The sequence below is a fragment of the Misgurnus anguillicaudatus genome, chromosome 4 (assembly GCF_027580225.2).
Source record: "Misgurnus anguillicaudatus chromosome 4, ASM2758022v2, whole genome shotgun sequence".
In the NCBI taxonomy this organism is placed as follows: Eukaryota; Metazoa; Chordata; class Actinopteri; order Cypriniformes; family Cobitidae; genus Misgurnus; species Misgurnus anguillicaudatus.
This window is the reverse complement of record NC_073340.2, coordinates 22,353,609-22,378,310: the sequence shown is the minus strand read 5'-3', so window position 1 is coordinate 22,378,310 and position 24,702 is coordinate 22,353,609. Positions and strand designations below refer to the sequence as shown.

The window sequence follows — 24,702 nt, the reverse complement described above, 5'->3', positions numbered from 1 at the left end:
TTTGCAACGTGTTTGAGCAATATATTTTTTACCATTTATAATGCGTTTAGAAACAATTCTCTGAAATGACTTTACACAGACTTTAAAAGATGCAATGAGTTCTGAATGTGATATTAAATAACATGCAAATTATTTTTTATGTTGTATCTTGTAATTATGTTCTTTTTCTGAATGTATCTACGAACAGATCCAGACTTTATTTTAAATGTGTCATCACTTGTGGTGTAGTGGCTTAAACTCAGTTTCTGGTTCGAGGAGTGAACCATAAGCTATGACTATCATGCCCTTGAGCAAAGCACTTAATACAATGATGTGCCTGAAGCAGACTGAGGTTAACTGTGCTGTAATAACCAGTTCACACAGACAGCGGTGTTATCACTGGAGGTCGTCTGGTCTATGTACTGTTGTTTGCTAGTAGGCATGCCTGTCGCTGGTGCCTTAACATAAATAGCTGAGAGTCACTTTAGATAAAAGCATCTGCTAAATGACAACTTACTACCTTTGTGAATGTGTGACGGTGCATTTTCTTTTAGACATTACTTATTTGATTTGCAATATGTTTGAAAGGCTAAACTATAAAGCGTGATATACAAAAAGAACAGCATTGCCCGAAGCAGCTGTCTTTTTATAATGAGGTCAATGGCAGCAAGGGGAGTTCTCCCATCTCCTGAGATGCTCCAAAGGGGATTTGTCAAGGCCTCAGTACATTGACTGTAAACACAGGAAATGCACAGCTGGATTCGGCACTTAATACTGAAGGCTACAGTGTAAACTGTACATCACCAAAACACAAACTAAATACAAACCAATCCACTACCAACTGAGTGAGAAGTGTGAAAGTGATACCTCACTAAAGCCGTACTGCTGTTAGTGGCTGCCACTAAAATAAATGATAATCAGGATAGATGAGACTATATGCTAAAACAATCAGCACAACAGCCTCTTATTTAGACTGAGAATTAAACAGCATGGCTTATTGTTAATGATTGAGCATTAGTTTAAGTGGCCTGTAGTGCCAGACTGCAGATCCTGCAAATCTGACCTGAATGGTTCAGCTTTGGTAAAGATGAAGTGTGTCATGTGTATTAAGTCAAAAAGAAAATGTTAAGATAATTTTTATGTAATGAGACTTGAAACCAAGCTTTAAAAAATGGTCCCTAGCTGTCATTAGGGCAGTATTCATTAAAACGGTCCATTCAGGTTCCGATTTATACATTTGATACCAACATGTACCTCTGAGGTACTACTATGAATGCTTTAGGTAGACAGGTGTACTTTTACAAGGGTACCACCCCAGTGACACTGACATCTAAAAAACATTTTTTATACTTTTTTTGACAGTGTACTGATTCACTGTAATATTTTCTGTAGACAGAGATTAGAGATTACAGAAATTACGGAAAATACACTGAAAATGCGTCCAGGATTTGTCCGGAATCATTCGATTTTTGGTTCATTCACACTGCCAATGTTTTTCCTGAAAGTCCTGCACTTGGTATATTTTTCCACAACGTCCGAAGTTTGCTAATTATACATGGTTTCTCGAGAGAAATGTGCATTTTAGTTTACGACAAGATCATGGAGCATGTGATGCGCTGTTCTGTCATGCTGGTGAATGATCTCAGCTTTAGCGAGGATAGTGACAAGCTCCCTAATTTCTGCTTCAGTCCAGTTTGCCAACATTTCACTACGGCACGCCCCTTATGGCATTGTTTCATGCTGGTTGCTTTGCTTTTACATACGCTCAGGAACTGCCATTGGTCTGGTTGTTGTTACCGTGCAGTGTTTCCCATACATTGATTTATTTGTGGTGGCCCACCACAGAATCAACACTGGCCCCCACAAATAGAATTTTCATGATTCCCATTTACATTTTTATTTCACTATTTAAAACAGCTTAATTCGGCTTAAAATACAATGTGATATATAATACAGATCAAATACAGATACAGAGCAAAGAGTAAAAGTGAAACATATTTCAGGTGCCAACACTAGATCAAACGCAAACACGACACAGTGACGTCACATATATGCTAATTGGCGTGTGATGTCATTACCACCACAGTCTCTCAAAATCCTGTGGGAAACACTGCCGTGGTTTCACAGCAGCCGCGTTTGAGGTGTCAAATTTTGCGTCTACCGCGTCTAGTTTGCCGCTGTAACATTGAGTTTACTCGCTTTATTTGCGCATTAAATTCTAGTCATCGAAACATTCACGTGGAAATTAGTGTCATGGGAGGGGCTTCTGCGACCCGCTTGCTTTCTCTAATCACGTCACTACTAGAGCAAGCTCCTGATTGGTTAACGCGGCGTGTTTTTCCTCCAAAGTTCAAATTTTTCAATTTGCGCATTTCCCGCGGCAACGCTCAATTTGCGCAAACTAAACCCGCGAAAGAGGCTGAATACCGTCTACTGCGCTAAACGCATAATTCTTGCCGCGCGACCTCCGGACGCACGTCAACGCGTATTCACATTGACTTAACATTCAAATCACTCGCGCATGACGCCTCTACCGTGGCTGGTCTGAACGCAGCATTAAGGTCACGCCTAAATCATCATAACAATCGGAAGAACAACAGAATCGAAAAATAACTGTTAGCTGCATTACCCAAAGAATCTTCAGGGTCCCTCTCTCCCAAGATGGCCCACAATCCTCTTCTCCTTCCTCAGCCCTCCGCTCACCTGAAGAAAACACAGTACAAGCTCAATTAAAGAACCTTTTAACCACACAATGTGTTCAGCACGCAAAAGACTAAATAAATAATAAGTTATTTCAGGTGAATTATTCACGTGACATTCCTTATCCATGCTGATAGGAAAAAATGGGAGAAAGAAGTTAATTCACCCGTGCACTAACTCAGCATTTACACGGGCAGCAGAGATGAGATCAAATCCAATACCACTCTAGTTTTGAAGTTTGCACACCTGAACATCATTCTGAAATATCCATCTTACTTTTTAATTCTTCATCTGTAAATTATGGATGATCTGGGTATAACATGTGATAAACGAGGGCCCTGGAGTCCCATCACAGTAAAACACAGAGCTCACCTCAGCCGTGTGAAGGGGTCAAATGGAATCAACAGCACGCGAGGACACAAACAGATGCTAAAGCTCAATCAATAACATTCAGCCCCCAAATACCGTTGACCTCACCATGAGGTCCGTATGAAATTGCACTTTACTGTCTGTATGACTATGATGTGCTCTATAGACAAGGGAGTAATGATCTCTTTATAAGATGTATTACTGAGGTTTGCTTATTGATTATTCATAATGCTTCACAAAGTGGCTCTCTATGTCGCTGAATAATGTATTAGACACTCAAATACATGGTATTAAAAATAAAATGAATAAATCTTAGGGATTTTATTTGGAAAGTTTTAAGACTTGGGCCATCCTGTGTTTGTATAACAATTACAGCTTAATGAGAATAATGAGAGTATAACAGTGGTGTGGTGACGTGCATTCATTAATCATGTTAAATTCGGCTTAGACTCATCATTCATCTGTTTGGTAATAATACAGTTTAAATAGCTTAAACTGAACTTCCAAGTATATCCAAATATCCAAATATGCAATGTTGCCAAAACTGGCAAAGAACACATTCTCAGCAAAAAGACTACACCTCATACAAGTGCAAAAGCCACTAATGGACAGCTCCGTCAAAATATTTGCTCTATACTATACATTCATCAAATACTTTTGCATCAAATCCCGCCCTCACCCCATACAAAATGCAGTTTTTTTAGGCAGAACCTATTAAGAGTCTGATAAAAAATGCTAATGAACAAGAAATCATGGCAGACACACTTAGCGGGTTTTGCATCTGAACTCTTCATATGCTGAAACTGTAACTAAATCTAATAAGAACTTGTTTTTAGATTTTATAAAGAAAATATGTGCTTGGCCGTAAATTGTCACTCCCATGATGCTATGGTGCTTTGGGTGGTTGTCAGGGCATTTTTAGGGGCGGTTCACATTTCGCATTTTTTGTGTACTCCAGTACGTTATTTTGAATGTAGGCACATGGCAAGCGCGCTCAAATAGAGAGTAATTTTTCCGTGTTTTCAGCCCGGTTTTAGACGCGAATGTGAACCAACCCCTATGAAGGGGTGCTGAGCATTTATTCCAAGCATTGAGCCTCAGCGTTTTTACCAGTCGGCGTCTCGCCAAAAATTTAAAAATGTTAAATTTGAGTGAAACACTGAGTTTTGTTGTACTTTTCACTTAGTCGTCCAATCACAGTAGAGGAGGGGCGAATATATACCACACCAACAGCGCATCATACTAGAGCCCGACCGATTTATCGTTTTGCCGATTTTATCGGCCGATATGAGCATGTCGCAGATATATCTGTATCGGCGTATAAGCCGCAGATATGCGCCGATATGAACGTTTGTTACAGAACACATTAAATGCATTTGAAAGATGTAAGTACTTGTTTGTCCAGCAGAGTGCGCCATACTGGTTGCTAATGGCGACCCAGATCACTCACTGTAGTGACACCAGCCAATCCCCCACCCCCTTCACTTCAGTCAGTCAGTCTCTCAGTTCAGGTGGCTGCAGTCACGCAGTGTCTTCTTCACAACATTTTTACACCTGGTATTAAGACGCGCTTTGGTCGATTGGATTATAAATGGACAAAATAGACGCATTCCCGCTTACATTTGGTGTTTTTAATCCGTCTCTTTGTCGACTTGCGAGTTAAAACGCAAGCGGGAGAAATGACGCGAGACGGAGAAATGACACGTTTAAACTACGCGCAGCCGTGCACTTATATAACACTATATGAGGTTACTGCTGCTTGTGTTGTTAGTTAACACGCTCATTTCAGAGCAATTGATTCAATAAGCTCGCGCAACTCTACACCCTTGCTAAATAAAAGAGGCGGAGCGAAGACGCATTAGTTTAGTAAAGTCTAAAGTTTGCACGGAACCCTGGGTTTGTGTTATAAAAACGTTGTGCACAACATTAAACATAGCGTACATTAGTATGTGCTCCGTCAAGCATTGTCTTCGTAACTGTGAGTGGCTAACTAATTTGTGAAGTACACAACTTACTGTAAAGCGAATATTAATCAATGACTTCATAAGTTTCTCTTTATAACGTTATTCTCGTCAAAACTGCAAATGATGCAAGTTTTATGTATTTTGTTCTCTTTGTGTTTTAAAGTTATTTATAATAAGTCAAGTTTACTGTTTAGTGCACTGATATCCAACTAATTTTGGATAATAAAGTTTATTGTTAACTTCTTGCCTATAGTACATATCTTTGTCACATCAATTATAAGTGTTGGATCACCACATTTGTGAGTGATCACCACATTTGTGAGTGACCATTGCATTGCATTGTATTTATTCATAGTATATTATGTTAAAGTATATAGTGTATTCTATGTACAGTACTTTAATATAATATACTGTAGTATATACTGAACTATAATGTACACATAAAGAATATTGGCCGATATATCGTTATCGGTCTTTTTTTACTCCCTAATATCTGTATCGGCATCGGCCCGAAAAAACGCATATCGGTCGGGCTCTACATCATACAACAACGGATACAAAAATTATATTAAAATTAATAGCAACCAAAGCACTCAGCAGAAGAAACCCTGGCAAGCACCCATCATCTGCGTTTTTAGACGAACGTCTGCAGATTTCAGCCGTGCTTAACTCTTTCCCCGCATTTGACGAGTTAATACTTAAATTAAGAGAAAACGCTTCCCTGCAATTACAAGTTTTTCAGGCAATTCGTATTTCCGCTATTATCCACCAGATGGCGCTCTTACCCAATTTATAAAACATGGACGCATCCTCTAAGGCCAAAACAGTTAATAATATGTATTTTGATCATTGTTCTAAATCGGATCTATAACAAAAGTCCTTTACAAAAATGCAACGATTTCAGCTTTTTGCTCAAAACATTTTATTTTTAAGAAACCTACCCATATTTAAGAGGTGATAAAAGAGAACAAACGAAGGTAGGATGAGAAATTTTTTCTTTCATTATATATATTGATATATTGAATGTTTATATGAAGAGTTCGGTTCCAAAACGCGATAAACGCCATTTTTTAAAAAATGAGTTACGGCCCAAATCAGTATTATATCAGGTCAGTATTTAAAAGTAAATTCTTAATTTTACGCAAAATCCAATATCCGCTGTATTAATCTGTCATCTTTTCTACCTTTTTTCCCCAAAACGCAATAAATGCCACTCCCCCTTTTGTGCAGAATCCAATAAATCCGCTCAACAAATCAAAGCGCACCATTCCACGCATTGTAAACAAACAATGGCGGCGCGTTAAATACACAGAATCCTAGTTTTCCTCAGCTTTTACTTTGTGATCAACAAACAAACAAAAAATAATAATACTTTAATGCCATTGAAAAACCTGTGGTAGTTTTCTGTGATGGGAAAGAAACGTAAGCCATCAACATCTAATAATTTACGCGATTTGCATTCGGAGGCGAAAAAATCCTGGTTGCTTGTTCTCCCGACAGCATGAAGCTTCTCTCATGCTAACACATTGACCCCAAGGGATCTTATGAAAAACTTTCCATTATTTTATGCGAAGCCAACAAAAATCGAGCAGGACCAAAACATTTTACAGCTGATCGCTGAGAAAAAAACCTTAAGCGACGACGTCCCAAGTGTAACCGCAGCAATGAAAGCGTTATTATTAATATGACAAAGTAAGGCTTTTGATTAATGGCATAAATGTTTAATCAGTGTATACCACTAGTCAACTAAATGAATATAACATGGCAAGGATGAATGCACATTTATATTTTGATTCAATAGATTTATAGCATTTTGGGGAAATAATAATCAGTTTTTATAATAAATCTTTGAAAATCAAATTATGGATTTGAATTTTTTATATTTTTATAACCTAAAGATGCTATGTGAAAGGTTGTAACAGAAAATAGTGGTTTTCATCTTGTCACTTTCTTGGTATAGAAAACACATTTTTACCGAAATGAGTACAAATGGATTTATTGCGTTCTGAAACCAAACTCTTTCTATATTTCCAGAAGAAAATTTTCTGGAAGGCATTAACTTTTGTGAAAATCATAAAAAATGCTGGGACTGGCTGGCAACTTAAAAAAAAAAACGCTGGGGGGGAGTTAAATGCTTTGGTGGACACAGAGCTTAACATTGTATAAAAAGAGGCAATTCTGTATTTTATTGAGTATCTTATTACTGTATTTGTTTGTATTACCATATCAATAAAGCTATTTTGAATCTTGATTCTACTTTCAGTATAATGGGGCGTATACACTAACAGTGATTTAGGGCAACAGTCATTTACTTTCAAAAAGAGCTGCAGAGCGCCAAGTTTAATACTTAAAGTGTGAGCAATAGTAATTGTTATGCTGTCCTTTGCAAGTAAAACTAATGACTGCGTCCACCCTCACATAAAAATGGCCAATCGTTCACACGTACATAGCCGCACAAGGCCAACCGTCCTTCAATTGTAAACAATTACTTTTCTGATTAAAGCTTTCCACTTCAAACACTGCATAGTGTTTACCACGATAGAGCAGCCGATAAAACATGACAAGCAGACAGCCGATTGTGTATTTGTGTTTGACCTCTAAAATGGTTTTTAGTGAACACATGATTATCTCATGCATGCACGCTGTACACACAAAACGCCATACAATCGGTCCTGCTCCGTGACCTGGAGTTTATAATTACAAATAGGCTAAACAGTGCGAAATCTTATGACTGCATACTGCGCTACTTTCTCCAATTCAGCATTAAGACAAAAGCTTTATCACTGACAGGACTCTTGTGTCTCATCATTGCGTTGCTCGGTTGACATGAATAAAATAACTTTTACATACAAACCGAGTCCTTCATGTAAATCTGGCATCTACATCTGCAAGCCTGTTTGTGGTAAAGCTTCCTAAGTGGACGTAGATAATAATTCAGACAGTGCAATTTTATGACACTCAAAAATATCAAATCTTAATTACACAATACTATCAATAAATATCATAATAACATTTTCCTAGTTCTGCAAATACAACAGCCTACACATCGCTGAATAACAAGGCAGCAGGTGTCTTTGTTGTCATCTAAAAACACTAGTTTAGCAACAGAAACAAACAGATTTAACAGGGTATGGTTAGAATTGGGCACAGCTGTACCCAGGGCCTAAATTAGACCGGAGCGACAGCATGTCAAAAAGAGGAGAGGCCAAATTATAGCCTTCAGCCTTGGACTCTGGTATTAAACCTCAATTGGCGAGTCTCAATGATGTCATTATTACCAGTCATGTGACAGAAGGGAAGAGGCTGTGTGCCAATGATGCCTAATAAAAAGCCTGTAAAAACAGCCTTTCAAATGTAAGTAAACTGAGAGGACAAGCTTTAAAAAGTGCAACTGCTTGGATCCCACAAGCATGTCGACATCATGAAAACAAAATAATAAAGCAGGAATGTGTTTTGGGACAAAATATGTCTTTAAACTGGGTCATTTTTAAAGGCTTCTTAAAGGTTTGGTCTGTGATTGCTTAAAAAAAATCCTTTCTCCTCTTCTAGTGCGGAAGCATTAATGTTAATAACATCAGCGTTTCTTTGAACAGTCCAACATGTCAACTTCTGGTGTAAGTTTTGACCAGGAGCACCTGTTTCTCTGAAGCAGGTGGTCAAGGTTTGGCTGGTTGGTTTGAACGGTTAGCTCTGGATGCCATAACTGCACTATTTTGTGGGCCAACAGCACGTTTCTTTGATAGCCATGAAAACTAGCCCTGTTTTCTGGCAAGCAAGATGAATCACAACTACAACAAAATAACAAAGTTTATTATATCTAAAACAAGTTACAGGAAAACACAAAGGGTGAATTTGTGCCAACATTGGTAATTTTTGTCACTGCTAGCAAAAAGTCAGGACGGAAAGACCTAAAGATTTGATGATATTTTAGCCACAGCACTTTATTTTAGGATATACATTCCATAACAACGCTGTCTGAACTTGTTGAGCTAAATTTGTTACTGTGTTTGTGTCATTTGCTAGAAGGACAACGATCTTGTCTTGTCATCTGAATGCCAGTCAAAAAATATTGCCATCTTATAAAGCGTTTGGTTCCAAAACGCAATAAATCCATTTTGACTAATTTGGGTAAAAATGTGTAAAGATGAAAACCACTATTCGCTGTTACAAACATTCACATAGCATCTTTAGGTTGTAATTACATTAAAAATTCAAATCCATAATTCGATTTTCAAAGATTTATTATAAAAACTGATTATTTTTTCCGCAAAATGCAATAAATCAATGAGACTTTTTTTTTCAAAATGCTATAAATTAATTAAATCAATATATAAATGTGCATTCATCTTTGCCATGTTATATTCATTTAGTTGACTAGTGGTATACACTAATTAAAAAAAGAAACATTAAAGGTTGTTTGCATGTGTTATGTGTTCGCATGACAGAAACTTCATGCTGTCAGCCGGCATTTTTCCTTCGCCCGAGTGCCTCTCACTTAAATTATTCAATTTTGATTGCTTACATTTCTTTCCCGCCACAGAAAACCGAAAGGTTTATCCATGCCATCAAAAGTATTATTTTGTTTTTGTTTGTGTGTTGATCACGAAGTACAAAGTAGATGAGGAAAACTAGGATTCTGTGTCTATTCAAAGCGACGCCATTATTGTTTACATTCCGTGGAATGGTGCGCTGTGATTTGTTGAGTGGATTTATTGCATTCTGTAGAGAAGGAGGACTGGCGTTAGTCACGGTTTGGAAAAAAGAGAGCAAAGATGACAGAATAACACGGCGGATATCGGATTTTGCGTAAAATGAAAAATTTACTTTTTAATACAAAACTGATTTTGGTGGCAAGTAATTTTTTTTAATGGCATTTATCGTGTTTTGGAACAAAACTCTTCATATATTCACCCTCATGTTGCTCCAAACACATAGGACTGACTTATGTAAGAGCATCAGTCACCATTTACTTATATTAAATCTATTTTCTATATAATGAAAGTAAGTACATTGTAAAAATTCATTGTTGCACTTAAATTTTTAAGTTTATCCAACTTGAAATTACAATTAATTTAAACTTTTTTAAATAGTGAGGAGTTGCTTCAAATTATAAAAATTAAGTTGAAATAACTTAAGCTAATTCAACTTAATTTTTATAATTTATAGCAAATACTTACTAGTTAAGAAAGTTGAAATGAATTGTAAATCCAAGTTGAATAAACTTAAAAGTTTAAGTGTAACAAGGCATATTTTACAGTGATTAATTTAAAAAAATTATGAAGACAAATAAATCCAGGGTTCCCACACCTTAGTTAACTTCAAATTCAAGGACCTTTCAAGCACTTTCCAGGTCAAATACCCTCAAATTCAAGGACTAAATGTGGTGACACATTTCAAGTAAGAGCAAGGTTACATTACCTTTTAAGATATACTGTTACAGTTCCCTTTTGAGGGAACTCGCGCTGCATCACTGTAGTGACACTTTGGGGATGCCTTCAGGGGTAAAGTGCGTCTGAATGTGTATATAAAATTCAACCAATGGTGAGGCTTAACGACAAAGACAGGGTGTCGCGGGAGTCAGGCCGTATATCGCTAACTGAAATATTGACAAAGACGGCGTTACAGGGGCGCAGGAAGTGTGGCAAGAGAGACGCAGGGTCTCGTTCCCCTTCTCAGGGAACAACAGTTACACACGTAACCAGAGACGTTTTCATGTGTCTAACACAACTATGCAAAAAAGCATTTTGGTATGAATCAACATTCGCATGCAGAAGATATAAACATTTAAAGTGAACAGTTTAACACGTGTGCTTAAAAAGTCTAGAATTTTTATAATATTATCCTGAACTACACAGGGAATAATATGGATTTTTTTTTTTTAAGAAAACTTCTTGCATAAAATAGATACAGGTTATTGAAAGTGCTTGAATCTATGTATGTGTATTTTCAAAAACTTTCTAGGGCCTTGAATTTTTTCCCTCAGATTCACAAACTTTCAAGAATTTCAAGGACCCACAGGAACCCTGTAAATCCCACTTTTCAGACTAATGGTCTGTCTCTTTAAACCATATTTCTAGAGCTTTTTAACAGGTCAAGGTGAAGCAACAGTCTAGAGAATAGGAGGTAAAGAAAACTTCTTAGTGAATAGTGATTCAAGTACTGATTCAGGATCAGGTTCTTGATGCCAGCTATCACCATTTAAAAAACATCAGCTGTTAGTAAACCCAGAGGGCAAAACAAGACTGCTATCAGCTAAGGAGTGAACACTATCCATTTAGCTCATTCACCTCAATACAGATACTGTATCCGTGCTTGTTTCTCAAACAATGTGTCTGCTAGCAGGTCTTTGTAGAGTCACTAGAGATTCATGTCTTGACAAAAGGCCTTCGCTCTGTCCATTTGCTCCGTGACTGCAAACAGCCGACAGCTTTCATTTCCTCGCTTTTGTGTGTGTGTGCGCGAATGTGTTTGAAAGAGACGATCTACAGCACTGCAGCGCTACATGTGAATAATAGATTCAAGCCCGCGGGTTTCCTTTAGTGAGCTTTGCCTGTTTAAGTCAGAGAAGCCTACGGAGACATCTATTACAACCTTGTCTGTCTCTCTTGTTCTCAAACATGCCCCTCCCTACCACATTACATTCACTTTAAGTGCAATATAAGCGTACGAAAAGCCACTGTCAAATTTCTCGAGAGTTGATTTGAATCCAAAATCTTAAAAAACACATTTAACCATCATGATAATCTGTATGCACCTACAAAGGTAAAGAGTACCAGGAAGTGGCGGAATGGACCTGCAAATACATTTACAGGCTGAGACCAACTGATTGGTCAGCTAAGGACAGAGTGATCAGCCGATCACAAGAAAGCAGATCACCAATAGATCAAACCGACACCCTAAGCATCTCATTCTAAACCTGATATATTGAGCCACAAGAGGAAAATATGCCATAGATAGAATAGAGGGAAAAAAAGAGTAAAATATGAAAGAACAGGAGAATGGGGAGGAGAGATCTCTTCAAATTGATCCCATAGAGACCCTGAAGGTTTTATTTGGATTAAGCCCTCCAACAAATCACAGTATGTGAGGTAAAAGTGAGAAAACAGATAATATGTCCTCTGGCTCACGTTGAAATCCCGCTGCCGATGGAATGCTATGCCAGTGATAGAAACTAGGTTACAACTTCATTAATGTTGAAAATGATTCAAAGCTTTGAAAAGTTTTCAGGAGAATATAATGGCTTGGAGTGTCGTGCAGAAACTCCCCAGCAAAGCCCAAAAAAAGTCTTCTTTTTTCCAAACGCATCTGATTAAAAGTGCTGTGCGTACATGAACCAGAACCCACTGCCATAAAAATATAGAGCAGGGTATTGAATTTCTTGAGGTAGAAAAAGGTATAATGATGAACACACATAATTATGTTAGGCTGTCCAGCCCCCATAATTTTCACTATTTAAGTCTGTAAAACTGGACTGTTGACTATCAGCATAAGGCCTTGTCAATTTCGCAGCTATTCAGGCCAAGAACTCCCCAACAGGAAGGCATCAACTGACCAAAATATGAGGTGACTGACCACAATTCCTATTTAAAATGAAGCTGAGGGGAAAATTAATCTTCAATATGACATAGGTTTCCTGAGATGTATTTTCAACAGTTGGACTATATTTAACTTCAAAATGTGTATGCAGGGCTCCAGACTAATTTTTTTCACTAGGAGCACAGTGGCTCCCATCTGAAAATTTTAGGGGCGCAACCAGAAAATTTAGGGGCACCTAAATTCAACATGCTAACCAAATAATCAGATTTCTACTAATTTCCACTGTATTACAAATAAATACTTTGATGATAGATGCAGAAAGTACAATGTGCTGTTTCAAATTCCGTGTCACGTCACAAAAAAAGGTCAAATTTACTGGTCGGACTTGTGCGACTGGATGTAAAATTCAGTGGCACATTCTCAAATTTTGGTGGCAAAATGCCACCATTTGGTGGAGTCTGGAGCCCTGGGGTTAAATTGGGATAAACTTTAAAACTTTCAAAAGGGACAACTTAAACCACACATCTAAATTAAGCACTTTGATAAAATACATGTTCTAAACTACCAAAATATGGTTGCTGGACAACAAGCTGGGCCTTGTGACCCATCTCTTCTTCAGACAGTCAGTAAGCAATCTGTCAAAGATATTGTATCCAATAAGACTAAGCACTACTATAGACGGCCCTACTATTCAGCAATAACAACATAAACAAGCAGTTTTCGTGGAACACACGTAACTTTTAGTAAACTCCTCAAGAATCAATAACAAGAGTCCTTTTAGAATAGTTTATTTCTCATAACTAGCAAAAAAACAACAAGTAGATTACCTTAGTTCAAATTATAGCCAAAAAGTAGGGATGTCAAATTATACAATTTCCCATATTCGATAATCATTTAAATTAACGAACAATCAATCGAACAATCGTTAACAATAATAGTGCAATAAGCCATTACAGCAGTGGCATATAGCCAATGACATAAGTGTGCGTAAAAATGCCAGCTTCCTCACGCGAATTAAAATGTTTTATTTTGTCTGAATAACATGCTAGTGGGATTGTAAAATGAGTTAACATAGTTGGTGTTTTGATAAAAATCATCAATTTAATCTCGTAATGATATATAATGACTAATAGACAAAGTACAGTCGGATGAAAGTCCGGGCCTCCATGACAAAATAAAAGTTTCATTCATTATCATCAAGTGTTATTTTTCTAGTTGTTCACCTAGCTTTCTGAGTCATTGATACATCGCTCGTTGTAATTATATCCAAGAAGCACACAAAGGGCACTTTTCTCGTCGTCACCTCAGCTTTAGACCTGCGGTGTACTTTCAGCAAAGATGCTTATTTATAAAGAGATTTCAACCTTCCATTAGAAAACCTGCTACAGTGTTTAGCGTGTAGCGCCTCAGCCAGTCAATAATGATGATCAATGACATATGTTGTAGGCATTCAGAGTGTAACGACAGTCAGTTACAGTTTACATTTAACAGTTTCTTGCCAGAATTTAGGTTTTACATTTTAATCTGTTTATTAAAAATGGCTTCTGGTCTCCTTTTCTGTGAATAGCAGCGTTGCTATGCTAATCTTGTAGGCTTCCCTGAAGAGGGTCTTTGCTTTCAGTAACCGTGTTTGCATTTTCGTCATCGGACCCTCTCAGATCCACTGCGGATTCCATTTCGTTGCGTCTCGAATGAGATTAAAAAGCCCAGGTGTGTGTTTGGCATCGAGCATCGTTGTGATCATGGCTAGTTTAAACTTTGCACTTGTTTAATTTTTTTCAACAGCTGTGTATGTGCTTCGTGCAGGCGGCGCACACACGTGCTTGCTTTTTCGACAATCGTTAAGTTTTATCGATTTAATTCTTATCGACAATTAATCAAAGATTGATTAATTGTTAACATCCCTACCAAAGAGTATCAAAAACGACACCGAGCTAACGTTATTATGTAAAATGTGTACTAGGGCTGTCAAAATTGCTCAAAAATTAAGTTTGAATATGTTTTCTACAATACACACAAATATTCGAACTATTCAAACATCTGGTTGCGCATTTTTTTCAATGACGCGCATTACGTCAATAACAGGACAAATTAATACAAAGTGCCATAACTACTTGTATAGGTAGATAGTCTATTTAAGTTTAAAAATAAACCACCTCATGTTCAGTTACTAGTGGTCGTATGTAACAACTTTATCAACAATTTTACCTCCTACCGACCAAAATCCAAAGTACTTCCAGACATGGCTTTTTAGATTTTGGGGGGTTTAAAATCGCTTTAACAAACAATCATTAGTCCAGGGATCTTGGTATGTGCCCAGACATCTCTTTTGCCGACATACATGCTTGTCTTGCCTAATACTACCAAACGAAAGCTACAAATTCTTGTTGAATCTGTTTGCACAGTCGATCAGACAACAACTTTCTTCATTTTAGACGCTTTTTGCGGATTTCTCGCTACATGCTAATGCTGTTGCTCAGACTTTTTGCCACTCAGTGCCCGTAACCACAGTCACTTCCGCCGAAAGTGACGTCACGGGCATACCCTCTATTGGGGAACAATGCAACAATATGAACGCACTGGTAACGGAAGTCCCGCCTTCCAGTTAAAAGAACCACTCAACAATCAATAAGACATTCAATACAAAATCGCATCAGACGATTGTCAACCTATGCGCATGCTCAGTAGCTAAAACAACTAAGAGAAGATGTGTTATTTAGCGCAATTTGAGCTTTAGAAACCAAAGTTATGTTTAAAGGGATCATTCACCCAAAAATGTAAATTCTGATATCATTTATTCTACTAAGAAAAGACAAAAAATAATGTATTTTGATAAATGATGGTAAGCACACAGTAGACTGTACCCATTGACTTCCATAGTAGGAATAACAAATACTATGGAAGTAAATGGGTACAGTCTACTGTGTGCCAAATACCTTCTTTTATGTTTAACAGAATAAAGAAACTACAGGTTTAGAACAACATAAGGATGAGTAAATAATAAAATAATTTTCATTTTTGGGTGATCTTCTCCTTTAATTGTGATTTTAGCCTGATATTGTGCCTTTCTCCATTCAAGTAGACAGGATGTAAGTTTTATATGACTGAAATAACTGCTCGGAGATGTTAAAAACATGGCCTTATAGTGGTACGACTTGCCTAAAGGGACTTTGCTGATTCTCAGACTGCAATCAGATCATTCATAAGCTCACATCACAGTTTTGGCCTAATACAAACTTTCCTGCTCAATACACAAGAAGTATATGTTTGCAAAAACACATTCACCTGAGGGAAAAAGAAACCAATGACAAAGACTGAAAGTGTGAAGGAAATAAAATAAATGCTGCTGTCCCTAATGTGCTATAACTCTAAATATAACGCTAAAGTTCCTGTTAGAGGACCGCTGCCCCCTATTACAAAACATACCTCACAATGTTGGGGCTTTTTCAGTGTACATTTGTGCTTGCCTGTACAAATTCAGCAACAGTCTTTGGGTAAAACCCCACTGAGTCTCATAAGAAACTAACTTTGAAACTACATCATTGTGTTATGTTTGTGTAGTTCACAAGCACCGGAGTTTCCACAGCATGACGTGGCTTTCAGTGCCCCTTTGGTCTGGCACTTAAACAATCCAGTTAAGCTTTCTTCACCACTGCTATGATGGATGGCTGACACTCGACATGAATAACTAAACAGTCTCATAAATTAGCCAATCACTACTAATATCATTACATCCACCTGCACCTACTGCCAACAACAGACCTTCTGTACCCACGCAGCTGCCTTAGTTTATATGCAGGTGTTTGCCGCATGCTGAGAAACAAATTCTGTAATTTTACATTTTAAGCAATTTTGGTCAGGTTATCCACTTAAGGAATTTTCTTATAAAATTAAACACATGGAAAACAGTAGAGGATACGATGCGATGGTTAGTGAAAGCCACAGGTGACCTCACTTAAGCATGAGTGTCAAATGCTATGCCTAGTAAATCGATTGCCCAAGAGCCCATCATTATATCTAATACTCAACACGGATAAAGTGGCAGAGAGGTGAAGTGTTTAAAAATAGTACAGCAATACTTACTAATTTGAATTATTTTTGGGGTTAACAAAGAGCAATGGATAGACGTACGAAATACAAGGATGAAGAAAAATCAATTTCTGCCACTAGAGGTGGATGGTATGAGTAAAATCGTTTATTACAGCATGGGTCAATTTATATCATGGTAACGGTAATACAATATTGCCATTTTAGTTGAGAATTCAATTTTAAAATGGCTTATAATTAGGGATGCAACGATTATAGATTTTAATGGTACGGTTATAGTCTGATAAATAATCACGGTTGTACGGTTATTACGGTTATTATGGACTCATTTATTTTACAACATTAATGTAAAAAATCAAATGAATTAATTTTTTTAACAATTGCTAAATTCTTTTGTATTTTCAGTTTGTGTATTTTTTCTGTAATTCTTGGACAAATGATAATAATAATAACCTAGCAGGCTTTGACTTAAACAGTATAGGTGCCTTTTGAAACCTGTAGGCTATTCATTTTAATGATCTTTTGAATAAATGTAATTTTAAATTTGGACTGAATCTATATTATAATATTATAATATATTATAAAACTAAATGTATATTATTTTGATTTGTTTGAAGTATTAGTAAAAATGATAAGAGCCTCTCAAAACGAATAATAACACAGGGTCATCCTGGACTGGGTTCTGCGAGTCATTTTGGACTGGCAGCATCAACGTGTTAACTCATGCTATTAATTCATAAATCTTTAACGCGCTAAAATAATTCAACGTTATTAAATGCAGTCAGACCACCAGGAGCCCCGCCCGGATTTGATCCGCGAGGAGGAGGTTTTTAATGCTGCACAGACCGATTGGAGTGTGGCTCTTTCACGCACCCGTGCAGGCACGCACAAACACACACACACACACACCAGATGCACACACCAGATGCACGAACAACCAAGAGACGTGTCACGCGCACATATTCTTTTGAACGCGGAGCTTTGTCATACAGTGCGCTAACGAGCATGTCGCATACGCCTCTTGGTGGTTCGTGGATCTGGTTTGTGTGTGCGTGCGTGAAACAAAAACACGCGGTGTAGTGGAGGCTTTACGGTTACTTAACCGTGACATTTTAAAGCGCGGTTAATAGTGAAACCGGTTAATCGCTGCATCCCTACTTATAATATTAGTACCACATACTGTATTAAAGGTGCAATGTGTAACTTTTAGTAGAATCTCTTAACAGAACTGCAATATAATATACATAACTACATTATCAGTAGTGTATAAAAACCTTACATAATGAACTTATTTGCATTCCGTCTATTCAGCGAAATGCAAATAAGTGGGCGTGGCTAATTCCCGCATATTAGACTGTTTTATTATAAATAAAATATAAATATTATAATTATAAATAAAACACCTTTATAAATAATTTATAGTTAAATTAATACATTATTAAATAAAAAATATTATAAATCTTAAAATAAAAAAATATATAAATAAAAGTATTGATCGATAGATAAATAAATAAATTATTATATTATTAAATAAAAAAATAAATAAATCTGAAGGTCAACTAAAAATTTTTGTTTTTCAAGTATCAAATTTGCTTATATATGCACAGCTATAAACCAATCAGTTAAAGGAGAAACAGAAAGCTAAATTTACATCCTCTGTAAAAGGTGGGACACAGCAGTTTAAGGACTGACGCTGACTCATGACTTCTGCTTTCGTACATGCTTCCTTGTTTTGTTACTTTACTGCAACTTCCTGGCATGTTTCAAGTTTTCACAACGTGTCTGAAAGATTCAGCGAGTGCGAAATACTGATTCAAGTTTACGTTTGTGTTCAATGAAGGTCTTTATTTAATACATTATTACTTGTAGTATATGCCTAAGTATGTATGAATAATTACTTTTCATCTTCAAGTAGGTTCAATTTAAATAAAGCTTGCATAATTCAAGAATAAAATATTGGTGAAATATAGTCCTGTTTTGGGAAGTAAAAAAATACCCTGTAGCTCTGACTGCATGCTGTCTTGAGGGGTAAACCTTACTGATAGATATTCTGTAGCACTTTTCTAAAGCATTTACAATCTCTGCACCTCAATCAGTTTATTCAATATAAGCAGCATCCCCCATATGCTTTTCGTAACAATAGCCTCTAAATTGACAGGAAGTCCCCAAACTCAATCCCGAATCTAAGCTTGAATGAAAAAGGAAAGACTTTAGTTTTCCATTTCCAAATGTGGCAGCTCTAGGAAGATGCAGTGTCATAATAACACATGATGAAGCAGCAGAGGGCGAACATCTCACTCGCTATCAGCAGCTCCGCTATACAGCTTTATTTAGCCGTGGGAGTTAGGAGGATATCCGTTGGGTGGCGGCCACTTCCTATGTGAGACCGCAGGTTAAGCTTTGGTCACAGGTCTGTGTAGCTCTGCTCGGAAGCAGGTAGCATACGCTGAAGCTGACATTACTTGGCAGAAAGAGTGCTTTATACTGATTGCGCAAAGAGCAAGACAGTCTCGTCAGTTAGTTTCTGAAGTGTTTTAATACAAGCCATGAGACAAATCTATCCTAAAACTGTCTTTTTGCTTCAGATTTAGCAATTTAAGAGAGATTATATCCAATTTACAGATATCATTTCTCCAAACGTTACGTAATATCACACAAGCAAGAGTCACAAACATAGACAGGAAGAGCAATACAAACTATAATACTACATCAATGGTTTTCAAACTTTATCTGCATGCGGCCCCCCTTGGGTACGGTGCATCCCTTCACACCCACCTCCAAAGTAAATGTATGTATGATACATAAAACAATTCTAACAGACAAAATTATGATCAATTAATGCATTTTATAAAATGTCATAAAACTGGGCCCCAGCACCATTTCGCGGCCCATAGTACTACTACATATCTGCATATCTACATATCTATACTTAAAAGTAGCAGCTAAAGATCAAATCTTGCAATGCAATGCAAGATTTCTGCTTCAGATTTAACAATTTAAGAGAGATTATATCCAATTTACGGATATAATTTCTTATACTTAAAAGCAGCAGCTAAAGATCAAATCTTGCAATGCAATGCAAGATTTCTGCTTCAGATTTAGCAATTTAAGAGAGATTATATCCAATTTACATATATAATTTCTCCAAACGTAACGTAACGTAATATCACACAAGCAATTGGATAAAAGTATTACAGCCAATACCTTTTCGGTCAATCTTTTCTTTTTTTAAATAATTGTTTACATTGTAATTTAATGTTTGTGTTTATGTTTGCTTGTAAATTGTCTTTTTTTCTTTTCTTTTTTTGAAATTGACCGAAATAAACTTTAACTAACTAACTAACTAACAAGCAAGAGTCACAAACATAGACAGGAAGAGCAATACAAACTATAATACTACATCAATGGTTCTCAAACTTTATCTGGATGCGGCCCCCCTTGGGTACGGTGCATTCCTTCGCGCCCCCCCCCCCCCCAAAGTAAATGTATGTATGAGACATAAAACATTCTAACAGACAAAATTATGATCAATTAATGCATTTTATAAATGTCATAAAACTGGGCCCCCTGGCACCATTTCGCGGCCCATAGTACTACTACATATCTGCATATCTACATAGCTATACTTAAAAGTAGCAGCTAAAGATCAAATCTTGCAATGCAATGCAAAAAAAATTCAATCCATATCCTGTACAGCAAGTTAACACCACCTGTTTAGGCAGACACCTGCTAACATATTGAATCTCTGGGTTCATCTCTATGTGAATGGTTGTTCTGGTATCGGTCTCCTGCACAGCGGGGGGCAGCAGCGACTCGACTCCCTTCAATGTTTACGAGGTTTCAGAGGCTGGGAATGATTACTGCTCACAGGGCAATTAGCCCGTACACCACGGGCCTATATTTAGACCGTCTCAGCAGGTCTATCGGTGGGTCAGGTCCAAATAACATTGGTCTGTTTGTTCCGCTCCGTCCCAGGTTTCCATTTACAAAGCCTGGAGTTTTTTAGTCGAAGCGGGGGTGATCGCACATCCAAACTTCTCCCTCTCGCTCCATCTGTCAGGTGCTCTGAGAGAGAGAGTTGGATGGGAAAACCGTGGGAAAACAGAGAAGAGGACAAAGCGAAGAGATGAAAATCAGGATTGTAAAACACAAGCCAGTTGCCTCCAACAATGACCGTACTAAATTTCTTTTACTGGAAGCGTGCAGTTTTAAAAGTGCTGATAAGGATTTTTCCTAATTTGTTAAGTGATTTTACGGTTTAAGAAAAATAATTGTTTCTTCAAAAGTCCTCAGAACATGCATGCCATATAGGATGATCAAAGTAACACCTCAACAGGATGCAGTGTCATGTGACTATGCTATTCTCAACCATCTTTTATCACTCAGGTTTATCACAGGCAACCTCAGCTGCGTCAGAGCCATTTATGTGTTGTCATGGTAACATGACTGACAGCTCCAAAATCCAATGAGTAGCCTTCAAAATCTTCTTCCCCCTCCCAGAAACATTTATGAGCTGGACAAACGCCCTACGTGCAAAGCATTAGAAATGTCCACGATGATGATCTGGCTCTGAATAAGTGCTTGAAATATCTGACAAGACTTATCATTGCTCGCCGGAGCACTACAGTTGGACCAATCGCAACAGCTTGGCAACGTCCTGTGCCAAATAACTGGTATAGATTTCTCTCATAACCGTTTTCCCATGTCAGCGATCAAGGAAGGCTGAAAAAGAAACCACGTTTCACCACCGTTGTCAGGAGGCAAAACGGGGAGAGATTTTTATCCTTAAAAAACACGGGGTTCGCCCACACTCTCACCTGGGATCTCTCTTGGCCAGTGTAAGGAAGCTGGGAGGTTATGGGAGCCTGGGAATGTTTAGTATGAAGAAAGTGATCCGAAAGGGGCTGGAGCTGAGGGAATTACACAGGAAACATGGAAAGTAACCCTTTCCTGTCTTAAGAGGGTGAAAGAGAGGAAAAAATGCAAGAAAAACAAGGCATTAAGGATTTGACTTATTTTCACGCTAATGCGGAGTTAGAGACCTGTCAGGGTTGGTAAAGGCAAAAGCCAGGAAAGAATAAATGCCGGTTTATGAACAGCACGGAAACACGAGCGGAGGTGCTAAACACACTCACATCCTGAGATCGATTGCGAGTTTGTCCGAGACTGATCCCTTGTTATTTTTATTGTTTATTTTCTGCTTGAATGAACCACTAAAACAGATGATTAATATTATTTTACAAAACCAGCAGATATCATAGCATTTATTACTAATACCCAACAAAAAGACTCCTCAAACCATCAGGATGCAATCCAAAGATTTTTCTCCAGAAAGTCACGGGATGATTTAAACACAAAGATATTTGAAATATGCTAATTGTATTACAATCTAGATGACAAATAGTAAATTTACCTAAAATAATTCATGAATTAAACACACCAGTGGCTTTCCTCTGAGTTTTGCAGCACACAATCCGTGTGGTCCTGCCCATCGGTAATCAAAGCATATTATCAGCAGTCTGTACTCGAATGGCATTATGGCCAAATAGGTGTAGCAATGTTTCTGAGACTATTATTTAGAAGCGGAGAGCTGGTGGGACAGAACAATCACTGGGGAGATAAAGAGAAGTTAAGCGCTGCAGCATGTCCTTATCGATTTTTATAAATATTTCAGATCAATTCATGTCTGCGCTGACCAGAGCAGTTCTTTTCTCAACTTGCCAGAGGAGACTTCGGCATGATATTGAACGTGACATTACCTAGGACAGCTCGGCTTTACAAAACAGGCCACAAACAGATCGCCGCACAATCCTGCGCATGTAGTGTCACATGATCCCTTCCTATAAGAGGAAGAAGCCTATGAAAATGAGGAAGACATTCAAATTCATGGATTTTTAAGATTTTGCAGCAAAAAACAAGAGTAACAATTGTAACTGGGATTTACGAATGGCAACTTATATTACAAAATGGCAAGATGCAAGCTTTAGTTTTAATTGGGCAGAAAATTAGGCAAAAAATTTGGACAAACCCAACCTTCAAGATAAACTTAAACACAACCGTAGGGTCCATCTTTTACTCAACCATGGACTGAAACAACATCAGCATATATGACCTAGACCCAGTCATTTCTTTGTGATTTACTGTTTTCTACAAGGCCACGTCAAAGGTTGAAATCAAAGTGAAAACAATGAGTAAAACCAACCTGTAATGCTCATCTCAAGGTTAGATTATTAGACTTTAGCCAGTACTAACAGACAGTGACAAATCAGCTAGTTGATGTAACCTGAAGAAGTTTACTAATGAATCTAAGGGCCTGTTTACACGAGAACGCTCGAGAGTGAAAACGTAAAAATATTTTATCGGATGTGCCTTTCGTTTACACGGCGACGACGTTTTGGGGGCTTAAAAATGCAAAAAAGTGAAACCACCCTTCAGAGTGGAAATCTACCGTCGTGTTCTCGTCTAAAGAGTAAAAACGCAAAAGTCTCATCACGGTGGCTCTCGTCGCGTACGCGTTTACGTCACAGGCATGCGCCAGTTCAGGAAAATAACAACAAACATGTCAGATTATTTCCATACGTCGGACCTTCAAGTTGCCATAGCAGCTCTGATAAATATACAAGTCTTTCCAGCAGTTGTATGAAATATTTACAGCAAGTATTACTGATCAGAGAAGGCGAATTAATTACCTCAGTGAAACTGTTGATGCACCAATTCTTCGGAGGCAAACCAGACGGCTTTGGACGAGACCTGGTAGAACCAGGAAGAAGGTTGTACGCAGGCTCAAGGACTTGGTGTTGTTGTGTCTCAGTGCTTCACATTGCCACCTACCCGCCTGGAGTGCATACTACATCGAATATCACACACTTTTGCGTCACCATATGCACGCAGATTTTCCCCTCAAAATGCTCGTATAAACGCGGAATAAAAAGTGATAACGCAACGCCACTTTTGCGGTTTCTTTTCAGATCGTTTCCATGTAAACATAGCCTAAAGGTAGGAAGGAAGCTCTGCGTGATGAGGTTGCTTTGGGGTTCATCTGACTAGAGGTCTTCTCGAGTCCAAAGAAATGTACCCGACCCGAAATGACCCGATCACCCGAATCACTTTATACCCGAACCCGACGTGCATAAATATAAAAAAAGAAAGACCCGACCCGAGACAAACCCGAGAAAATTAGACCCAGTCCCGAAATAGTTGCAATTTTTTACCCGTATGTAAACAGCACTGACGTGTGTGCAAGTTTGAAAAGGACATTGACGCACACACGCGAGAGAGTTCGGGTCTACTCGGATCCGTTCAGCAAAAACATTTATTTTAAATAAACCGAGACTCGATGCTCTATTATTGTACCCGACCCGTGTCCAAGGCACATGTGAAACTTTTAGACACGAACCCGATCGGATCTCGGGTCGGACCTCGGGTTTTCGGATCAAATTGGACCTCTACATCTGACCCCAATCAGCCACGCATCTTATACACTGTAAAAAAGTTGTATCGACTTAAAAAATTACCTCAGTTGGTAACACGTAAAAAAAAAATTTTCACCTAAAGTGAAATTTTAAGATGAATAAATATCTTTTGGGTGATGGTTACCAATTGAAATATTTTTTTAAGTTGATCCAACTTTTCTTTTAAAGTGTCTTTACATATCACGTTCCTGCATTTGACAGCTAGAAAAAGTTGAACAAAATGAAAATATCTGACACATCCCTATTCGAGATCAGAAGACTCCAAAATAAGCAACACGGGTCGTAACTATCAGTGAATGAAAATAATAAAGCCTCCCACATGCTCCTCTCATAAAAATATAGAAACGCATCCAGAATTAAAGTGCTTTATGAAATAAAAACATAGATGATTATCAATCAAATAAACAACGGCGTTCCTCAAAATAACAAGTAATCTTGTTATTCTTGAACCTAAAATTGGCGTACACAGAATTATTTTCCCTTGAGAAATATCCGTTTAATATCCAAAAAGGAAACAACATGTGTAGGAGGACAACAAGACAGACTGAGTACGCGAAGGAACGGAGAAAGGAGAGGAGGTTACTTTGGCAATCCGACCAGGTGATAAAATAGCAGACATGCTCGACGGACAGACT

General features: G+C 37.8%; 1 protein-coding gene across 1 annotated transcript in view; it reads right to left on the bottom strand.

Moving 5' to 3' along the window:
- The window catches only part of znf438 (zinc finger protein 438), a 66,122-nt gene that overhangs the window by 17,587 nt on the left and 23,833 nt on the right, over positions 1-24,702 (bottom strand). The window contains exon 2 of the mRNA XM_073866987.1: positions 2,609-2,682. The gene's annotated coding sequence lies outside the window, so the exon portion shown is untranslated. The remainder of the gene's footprint in view (positions 1-2,608; positions 2,683-24,702) is intronic.